This window comes from Dermacentor albipictus, chromosome 6 (genome assembly GCF_038994185.2).
Source record: "Dermacentor albipictus isolate Rhodes 1998 colony chromosome 6, USDA_Dalb.pri_finalv2, whole genome shotgun sequence".
Lineage (NCBI taxonomy): Eukaryota > Metazoa > Arthropoda > Arachnida > Ixodida > Ixodidae > Dermacentor > Dermacentor albipictus.
Genome location: NC_091826.1, coordinates 78,479,879 through 78,489,912, shown reverse-complemented (window position 1 = coordinate 78,489,912; position 10,034 = coordinate 78,479,879).

The window sequence follows — 10,034 nt, the reverse complement described above, 5'->3', positions numbered from 1 at the left end:
GCTATGACGCAAATCACAGCAGGCCACCTCCGAGACTTTGCGCGCCGCGGGCGCCGCCTGATCTCGGAGGCCATGCCGAAGAGCCGTGCGCTCTAGGTCATGCGTCACTTGCGGCGAGCGGTTGGATGGATGGATGGATGCGAAACTTTAATAAGGTCCTGAGGTACGCGACTCAGCGCGCTGCGGGCCGCTTCCACGTTGGGACAGTCAGGCCTTGCCCGACCGCCGCATCGTGGGCCCTCTGGACAGCCCATAGTTGCACCCCGGCATCAGGGCTCTTGATAGCGGAGAGCCACTTGTCTTCATTGATTTCTTCTGTGCCTCGTAACGAGGGGCAACGCCAGAGCATATGATCTAGGCTAGCGATGTCATTGCAATGCCTGCAAGAACTAGTGGCATAGGTGTCGGGATAAATTTTGTGGAATAAAGCCGGGCTGGGATATGAGCCTGTTTGCAGTAATCTGAGGGTCAATGCCTGCGCTCTATTTAACTTCTTGTGTGGAAGGGGGAACTCTCTCCTGCCGAAATAAAAGTGCTGCGCAATTTCGTTATATGTGGTCGGTTGATATCTATTCTCCACCGCTGCGGGCCGTCGTTGGAGTTCTCCATGGTCGCGGAAAGTGAGACCTCGCGCCTTGGAGTGGGCCAGCTCGTTGAGGTTTGTGGGGCCTCCCGTGATGGATCCCATGTGAGCGGGGAACCACGTGAGAGTGTGGGTGGTGATGCTTTTGCCGTCGAGGATGCGGCGAGCGGTACTTTTTTTTTTTTTTAGCGTCGGTATTCGTTCTTTTCCCGCTATCGCACTGTGCGCATCCAAAATTACCAACTAGCCCGGTCCGACACTTTGTTTCGGTATCAAAAACCACCATCCGTGCGCGACATTTTCGTGACGCTTCCACTAGAGTTTCAAACGTCAAATTTTGCATGAAGATACCGTTATATCTGCCCTATCATAAACTAGCCTTTCTCATGTGGTCCGAACTTCCATTACAATTGGTCTTTAAGAGGAAGCTTTAGCATCTGATGCCGCCTTTTTGACTACAGGTAAAACGCAGAAATACTTTATTGAGAGAACCGCAGGACTGAGTTGAGTTAAGCTTAATGTATTCGAGAGATAAAGCTAAATTATATATTGACAAAGGGAAACAATGCTTTATTTAGGGGATCAAATGTTTTACGAAATTTCCCGAAAATTGGTATGTTCCCGAAAAATTTAAGCAGGAAGGTTACAAATGCGTAACTCTGCATTATAAATAGATGTAGTTCTGGGAACAGAAACTGTTAGACAGATAGAGCGGCCAAGTTTGCTATGATAATTTAAACAGGGTGTCTACCAAGTTGACATTTCCAAATTCCCTGAGTTTTCCAGGTTTTCCCTTGAGTGATGAAGAAATATGTTTTATGTCAAGACGGGCTGAAAACATGTCGCCTGATGCTGTCACTCCCTAGTAGGCACATGAAAAAAAATTAAAAAAGCGACTTAATCCAATTTTAATACTAACGAGTAGTGTTTATGTTATTCAAAAAGAAAATGGAAGGCAGTGGTTAGTAAAATGCACAGCAAATAAAGTGTCTTCGAAAAACATTGCAATGGAGTCAGACATTCTCAAATAGGAATAAAAAGGAGATGCATATAGAAGCAAATATTTTCGAATATGAGCTATTTCTATCAACTGATCGCAAGCTCAGTGGTATGAGGCCCGAACTTTGTCACAATTGAGATTCTCTCTCAAAAGCTCGTAAGTCAACCTCACCTGTTCTGACATACTCTCAACCCGCGCACGACGCCCGAGTGTTGTGTTTCACTGCTTTAAAGAGTTTATTTTGGTTTGGATGACGGACACCTGCATCTCGGCATCAGCCAAAACTTTATTTTTTGAGCTCAAGCTCCTTCAAAACGGCGGCAGCAAGCTTCCTTTCCCGTTTATTCCTCAATGCGTAGTTCATTTCTGTTCTTGTCCTTCTTGCGCCACTCGTTCGCCCCAAGGACCATTGAAGCATCTTGGTCAGTTGCACAGTCCCTAGGGGCCGCGAAAACATCCGAAAAATTGGCCAGTTGCAAAAAAATAAATGCGTATCATTTACTGCCCTTAGGGACTCAAACCGCCACAGGCACGTTCGAAAACGCTCTGAAGGCTTGTCGCTACACATATTAGACATATCGGTGCTCGTAATGTGACAGGAAATACCGGCTGCACGCGTGTATAATTAAGGAATACATACTGTGTTCCGTGGCAATAGCCCCTTCCCACACTTGTTATGCTTCACTGCAATACTTTTGTGTGCGCTTCACCAAGTAACATTTCTTAACAGAGGCGAAGCTGACTTCCAGGAACCGGCATTTTCTATGTCATCGCGAGGATCACAAAGGCGGAGTCTATGCCATTGCTGACAGCAGCTAATTCTTTCAATAAAAAACTCGGCACCCAACGGCAAGAAGTTTCATAGCGAACGTCGAAGCAGCTAGGCCTAGCGTCGCCGCAGTGGTGGCAACGGCTGCCAGCGGATCTGCGTTCGAGAGCGCCGGTTCGAGGTGGCGAAGTAATCAAAACGGCAGCCGTGGTGCCTTTGATTATTGCCGTTTCGGACCTGCCATCACGGGAAAACGTCCGGAAAATCGGACGGCGAAGAGTTCTTGCGTCGGAACATTCACACGTTCTGATACGTTGACTTTATGGGGTACGTGACGGTGCCGCGAAGCCGTCCAAATTATCGGGAATCCGGAAAGTCGCTCCTTGACTGTACACTGGCAACTCCTCCTGCCAACGACAGGGCGTCAAAGACGATTCATTACGATTTCTGTCTGTTACTCGAGCCAGCATTACTGCGAATTCCGACCCTTTCAGTAAAATTGCCGCCAATTTTCCCTGATAGAGGCCCAAATTCCCTGAGTTTTCCCTGACTTTTTCCAGACTACTAAAAATCCCTGAGAATTCCCGGTTTTCCCGGTTGGTAGATACCCTGTTAAAGCTTACGTTAAATTGTTACAATGTTTATGAGGGTATTGCAAAATTCCTGCTCAAGCATTCGTGCTATATTCCCGCGTCGCGCATAACACATCAATCTTTGCTCACTTTAGAAGTAAGTGTTACTGCAGATGCAGCTTACAGAATTGTGATATCGTTTTTCATTGCCTACTTAAGGAGTTGGAAAATTTCTAGATTTCTAGAAATTTTGCAATTTCTAACAATTTCTTAAGAAAGCTGAAGGTCTAAATGAACAATCCGCTTCTGACAGTCGGTAGATGTTAAGCTTTTCTTTCTTCAAATACAACATATCTCATCAAAGTAGCTACCGTGGTTGCCGAGGGAACGGCTTCTCCTTTGCTATTTATTTATATAGGAGCTCCCGAGCTAAACCTTCCTTTTAATAAGGACGACACATTTCGCTTCACGAAGCTCACCACAGCGTCAAGCGGAAACCATTCAATAGAATGGTGACTGGCGTCAGCGGTAACATATGAAAGCGAAGCTTACTTTGCCGCTTCCCCGATGTTTGGCGTTCCTCACCACCTCCTCGCCTAGTAAACGGTAACATTAGGTACATATTATGGGCCTCTAGGCACGTCCCACTGGGTGCGCACCCGAATAGACAACTTTGTGACCAATCCCTCCTAAAGAGCATGTGACAGTGCGGCGTAACGGTTCTATAATGCTTATGCAGGGTGTCCCAGCTACCTTTAGCCAGGGTTGGAAAATGTGCGAATGTCATGTAGCTTGACAGAACCAAGTGTCCCATTGCTTGGAGATACGCATCTTTTTTCGTTCCGCCTAATTGCATAATTAGTCCTAATTAATTAATCAACATCTCATATATTATAGCTAGATGAAAAGTGGCAACGAGAAAATTCTATAGAAACAAAACCTCCTGTTACAGCTTTCTGTTGCTCAATACGTGCTACATAAATGTGTTTCTCTGAGCGTGAAAGAAGCCCGTGAAGGCACGCAAAGTGCCTCGGGCGGCCGGTCGCGCGGCAATCTTGCGTGCAAGCAGCTATACAGGCGTCGAGGCCGTGCTCGCGTCAACCGCTACTGCGGCTGCCAGGCCAACTCAAACGAGCGCCACGTCATCCGACATTGCGTTGGTCCTGCGGTTTTCGCTGAAGTCACCTTTCGGCCTAGCTCGACTGACAACGCTCGAACTTCCGTCACGGAATCTCCGGGAGCGCAGCCACAAATCAAACGAACGCCTCCCCCGACGGTTGAAGTCAGCGCAACTGTTCCCGTGTTTCGTAAATAAATTAAAAAAAAAGACGGAAGGGTGTGCGTTTCTCGGCGGTCTTTATCTAAAGCGTCGGAGAGCGGTTCCGCAAAGTTGGGCCGTGCGACTAACGCCGACGCACACAGCACGGCGCCTGCTACTCAGTTTCTCTTCTCCTCCTCTTCCTCTCAAACAACCTTCCCTCGCAGCTCCTCAGCCGAGTCGAGTCACAACTGCCAGGACGAACCGTGGTGCCAGGCAACCGCCAGGCAGTGGTACGATGGCTAGGGAGACTTTTCTCCTTGCTCGCATTCGCCACCACAATGTGGTTCGTCACATGTGAAAGGTATACAAGCCCATGAAAGAAAGGTATAGGGAGAGAGAAAAAATAAGCAAGAGGTAAATGGCGGAGAGGTTATGCAGATTAAGTGTCCGGTTGGCTACTCTGCACAGGGGAACGGGGCAAGGGCAGAAAAGATGAGAAAGCGAGAGAACATAAAAATGAAGAACGCATCAGTTCGCACGGATTATTGTTTTTCGAACAGACCCGTTTTTTTTAAAAAGCACGCTAGGCCCGCTGTTTTATAGCGATGCCTTATGCCTTATTCCATGCTATTCTTATCATCCACCACACACGGCCGCCTGATCCCGTTGATAATGTGGGCAGACCGTCGCTCTGACCACTGGCCAAGCGTGAAAAGGCTCAAAAAGCATATATATATATAGAATCAGAAAAGTCATCGCTACCAAATACCGGCGTAGCTCTTTTAGAGCAGTTCGGGCCGACGTCGGCTGGGGCCAGGGTCCAAAAACTCTGGCTTCCGTGAGAGGACGGTTGTCAGCCTTGTCGAGCGTGGTGCTGAGCACTTTTCTTTGTGCACTGAAACGACGACAAGCACGCGAAACGCCCGCTATCGTCTCTTTGCGCCCGCAGACTTCACATTTTAGACTTTGTGGCCATTACGACGAGTTAGGCACACGCATTAGTAGAGGCTACACCAAGCCGTAGACGACACATGGGAGTTACCTGCCGTCGTGGATGGTCACGTGGAAGGCGGAGCTTCAGATCAGGATCCAGGGATCAAAGGCTCAAAGGATCAAAGTTTTTATAGAAGTCTGCCAAATTCTATTGGGCCAATGTAAGCTGGCGACCAAGCGCACAGCGCTTTCTCGCTGCGTCTGTTAGTGACAGCGGGATAGCCACGCAAGTCGCATCTGTCATGTGAAGATCAAGCGGCTGCGTCTGCTTGCTCGTTTCCAAGGATACCACAATGACTTGGCAACCATTTGAATACGATGTCATGTCCTTTCTCAAATGTCTGATGGTAAATTTCCCGTGTGTTCGCGACAATTTAGTCGTTGGTGAGGTCCACGGCGTAATGCAGAGAGCACAATTCTAGAAGGCAGCCTTGGAATCGCAGAAGATGGACCATTTCTGTGGCGTTTCCCGATTGATCACTCGAGTTGCTGCACGCAGAGCTGCAAGTTCAACTGCCATCTTTGATGTCAAGTGCGATGTTCTGAATTTTATCATTGTAAATTTATCTGGGACAAATACTGCAGCTGTTGAACTGGAGTGCATGACCGACCCATCGGTGTAAACATATGGGCGGCCACCGTGGACTTCATATAGTAGCAACAACGCTGTCTGCTTCAATGCTGCTGACGGCCTTTGCGCGTTCTTTTTGACGCCTGTAATGGTAAAGCATATTTAAGGTATGTGTTCATTTAGGTAAACTCCTGATAAATATCTGAATAATTTTAGTTGTGAGTACGAATCGGGAATGGCACTAATCTGATTAGTTATATCATCATCATCCCCGTGAGCCCATTTTATGTCCACTGCAGGACGAAGGCCTCTCCCTGCGATCTCCAATTACCCCTGTCCTGCGCCAACCGATTCCAACTAGCACCCGCGAATTTCCTCATTTCATCGCCCCACCTAGTCTTCTGCCTTCCTCTACTGCACTTCCCTTCTCTTAGTACCCGTTCTCCAGCCCTAATGGTCCAACGGATATCTAACCTGCGCATTACATGACGTGCCCAGCGCGATTTTTTCCTCTTAATTTCACTTAGAATATCGGCTATACCCGTTTGCTCTCTGATCCAAACCACTCTCTTTCCGTCCCGCAAGGTTATCGCTAACATTCTTCGTTCCATCGCTCTTTTTGAGGTCCTTAACTAGTTCTCAAGCTTCTTTGTCAGTCTCCAAGTCTCTGCCCCATATGTCAGCACCGGTAAAATGCACTGGTTATACATTTTCCTTTTTAATGTAAATGGTAAGCTTCCAGTTAGGGGCTGACAATGTCTGCTGTATGCGATCCAACCCATGTTTGTTCTTCTATGAATTTCCTTCTCATGATAGGGGTGCCCTGTAATTAGTTGACCTAGGTAAGCGTACTCCTTCACAGAGCCCAGAAACTGACTAGCGATCTTGAACTCTTGTTCCCTTGCCCGGCTATTCACCATTATCGTTGTGTTCTGCATATTAATCTTCAACCCCACTTTTACACTCTCTCTGTTAAGGTCCTCAATCATTTGTTGTGAGTCGTCTGCATTTTCGCTGAATAGAACAATGTCATCAGCAAACCGAAGGTTGCTGAGATATTAGCTGTCGATCCTTACTCCTAAGCCTTCCCAGTTTAATAGCTTGAATAATTCTTCTGAGCACGCAGTGAATAGCATTGGAAAGATGGCGCCTCCTTGTCTGACCCTTTTCTTTATAGGTATCTTTCTACTTGTGGAGAACTAAGGTAGCTGCGGAATCTCTATGGATATTTTCCGGGATATTTATGCAAGCTGTCTGTACTACTTGATTGCATAATGCCTCTATGACTGCTGGTATCTCCACTGAATCAAATGCCTTTTCTTAATCTATGAAAGCCATATATAGAGGCTGATTATACTCTGCGGATTTCGCGATTACCTGATTGTTGGCAAGGATGTGATCCATAGTAGAGTATCCCTTCCTGAAACCTGCCTGTTCCTTTGGTTGACTAAAGTCCAGTGTTGCCCTTACTCTATTGGGGATTATCTTGGTGAATATTTTATATAATACTGGGAGTAAGCTAATGGGCCTATAGTTTTTTCAATTCTTTAACGTCTTCCTTTTTTTGTGGATTAGTATAATGTTTGCATTCTTCCAGTTTTCTGGGACCCTTGCAGTCGATAGACACTTCGCATAGAGAGTGGTCAGTTTTCTAAGCATTATGTCTCCTCCATCTTTGATTAAATTGACTGTTATTCCATCTTCTCCTGCCGCTCTTCCTCGTTTCATGTCTTGCAAGGCCCTTCTGGCCTCATCGCTAGTTGTTGGAGGGGTTTCTGTATCCTGTTCATTACTGTTTCGAATGAAGTTGTCCTGAGTCTTCTGGGCACTGTACAGGTCAGTACAAAATTTTTCCGCTGCTTTTACTATACCTTCGAGGTTGCTGATGATATTACCCTGCTTATCTTTCAGTGCCGACATCTTAGTTTGTCCTGTGCCAAGTTTCCTTCCCACTGATTTCAGGCTGCATCCATTTCTTTCGACTTCTTCAGTCTTTCTCACGTTATAATTTCAACTATCACTTATTTTCGCCTTGTTTATTGGTCTTACCGCTCCGCGAATTCCATCGTATCTCTTGAGTTGGAAACTTTCATTCTTTGTCGTTTCTTTATTAGGTCCTTTGTTACTTGGGAGAGCTTGCCTACTGGTTGCCTTGATGCCTTGCCTCCCACTTCAATTGCTGCCTCAGCTTCAATTGCTGCCTCAGATTATTTATATATGTACTCCGTTATCATGGGTTCGAATTTCTTTTTGAATTAAGGATGTACGGACTGCATGCGTTATATACTTCATCACTTTGTGTACGGAGCTCCTATAAACAACTTATTTTCCGCTGGCACTGTTTCTTTTGATTGACTTTGTACTTTCGTCAATTTGATCCTTAGGGATAATATATTTTAAAGGTGTACGTTGTTTCCCCTGCAGATGCGATGTTTCTGTTTCACTGGAACTAATAACTATACTTCCCACTTGCACTCAATTGCGTTATTACTTTTTTTTATCTTGACCAATTTCCTGATGTGCCACTTGCTTTATCCAAGAGAGGGAGAGGACAGTGAACCTCTCTCTGCAGCATTTCTTTTTCTTCCATTTCGTCGATGATGGGGATAGAGTAAGCATTCTGCATGCGTCATGTTCTTCGATGAAACACTGAGTTATGTAATTCGATCCCGCAAAACACAGCGTAATGATTGCATGTAAATCGTCACAGATCTGAACCCGTTTACTGTACCGAATGAGCGGAGCGCCACACAGCGGCCACAACGCGCAGCTTGCGCTCGCGACCAAAATGCAGTACGTTGCGCACTGGAAGCACAACTGTGCACAAGTAATACTTGATTCAAAGTAACCTCACGTCCCCAAGTGGTGGTTGCAATATATGAAACAGTTACTTCTTACAAGGCGTCGCAGATACAAAAGCAACTGCATTGCGAAAGGCGCGGAGTGATACCGTTATGCTCGCACTACTTGCGCAGCTTCGGCGGCGTTACCTGCTTTGTGTGACGCGGTGTTCAGCTTACCCTTTATTGTCTGCCAGCCTGGCTCGCGCAGAGTGTCCCAAACAAAAAAAAAATTCTGCCACCATAAAGCGAGTTTCTTGAAAGGTGATGTGGCCCTATATATGGGAAGGCTGGGACAGGGATTGTTCGACTTCTTATATTAAAGCGTCTTAACCTGGAATATACTAGTGTTGGCGCAAATACCGCTTTCTTGGATGCACGTCGTCATAACATGTCCCTACTATCCCGTAATTATCTTGCGTTTTATGTTTATCCCGTTTATAGCGTGACACGCATCTAAGCAAAGACGGCGAAAAATTATTGAACCCGGGGTGCAATGAAAGCGCGTCTCCTAACCTTAATTCCCTCCAAATTTTAACAACCGCCGGCTGTATACTGTTCGATGTACCTGAGCATTCGATGTACCTGAACCAGAAGTTGTAGCTTTTAACAACGCAGTATTATGGAGTAAAACGGTTAATGACGTCATTTCACAGCCCGTCCCATACTACAGGGCGAACCATTTCGAGAGGGGAGACACTGGTCGCATTTGCACGCCATGCAGAAAATTCAGACTTCTTGCTTCTGCGCGCAGCTCGGCCTCCGAACCTGTAGGGCGTAGGCGCGTGCATTCACACGCGCTATAAGTTGGTGTCCGCAAGATGGTGACCGTCAACATCCTTTAAACCAACGGCACGAAATTGAGAGTGCAGTACATCACCATGAGTACTAAAAGAGGCAAAGCCCGTAGCCAATCCCCCTCTGACCATGGTGCTGCTATGGCTAGAGGTGGATTGGGCTGCAAAGAGCAGTTCTGGGCTATACCCACGGGTGCAGACACAACGCACCCACCCCTCTTGTTTTGACCTCACTTTTTGCATCCACAGCAAGAATGTCAATTACAGTCATCCTGGTGTTAACAGCGCAAAACGTAGACGGGACACGGGTTAACATTTATTTATAAGTTACGGGTTAACATTTATTTATAAGTTTATTTGTTTTCCCGGTTAACACCGGGAAAACAAATAAACGTTTTTGAAAGTCAGCGCTTGTGGTGTCGTCTTCGCGTCTCGTGTCCCGCCTACGTTTTGCGCTGTTAACACCAGGATGGAAAACCAACAAGCCCAAGCTGCTATTCTAGTGAAATACAAGTCTAGTCAAAACTTTATTTTTTTTCAACCGCAGACGTCGGGCTCCCACAGGCGAAAAGCGGTCATAGACCCCATGATACTGCCTGGGGGTCCAAAGAGAGAGGCAGAAGCTACGTCAAATTACATGTTTGCAGC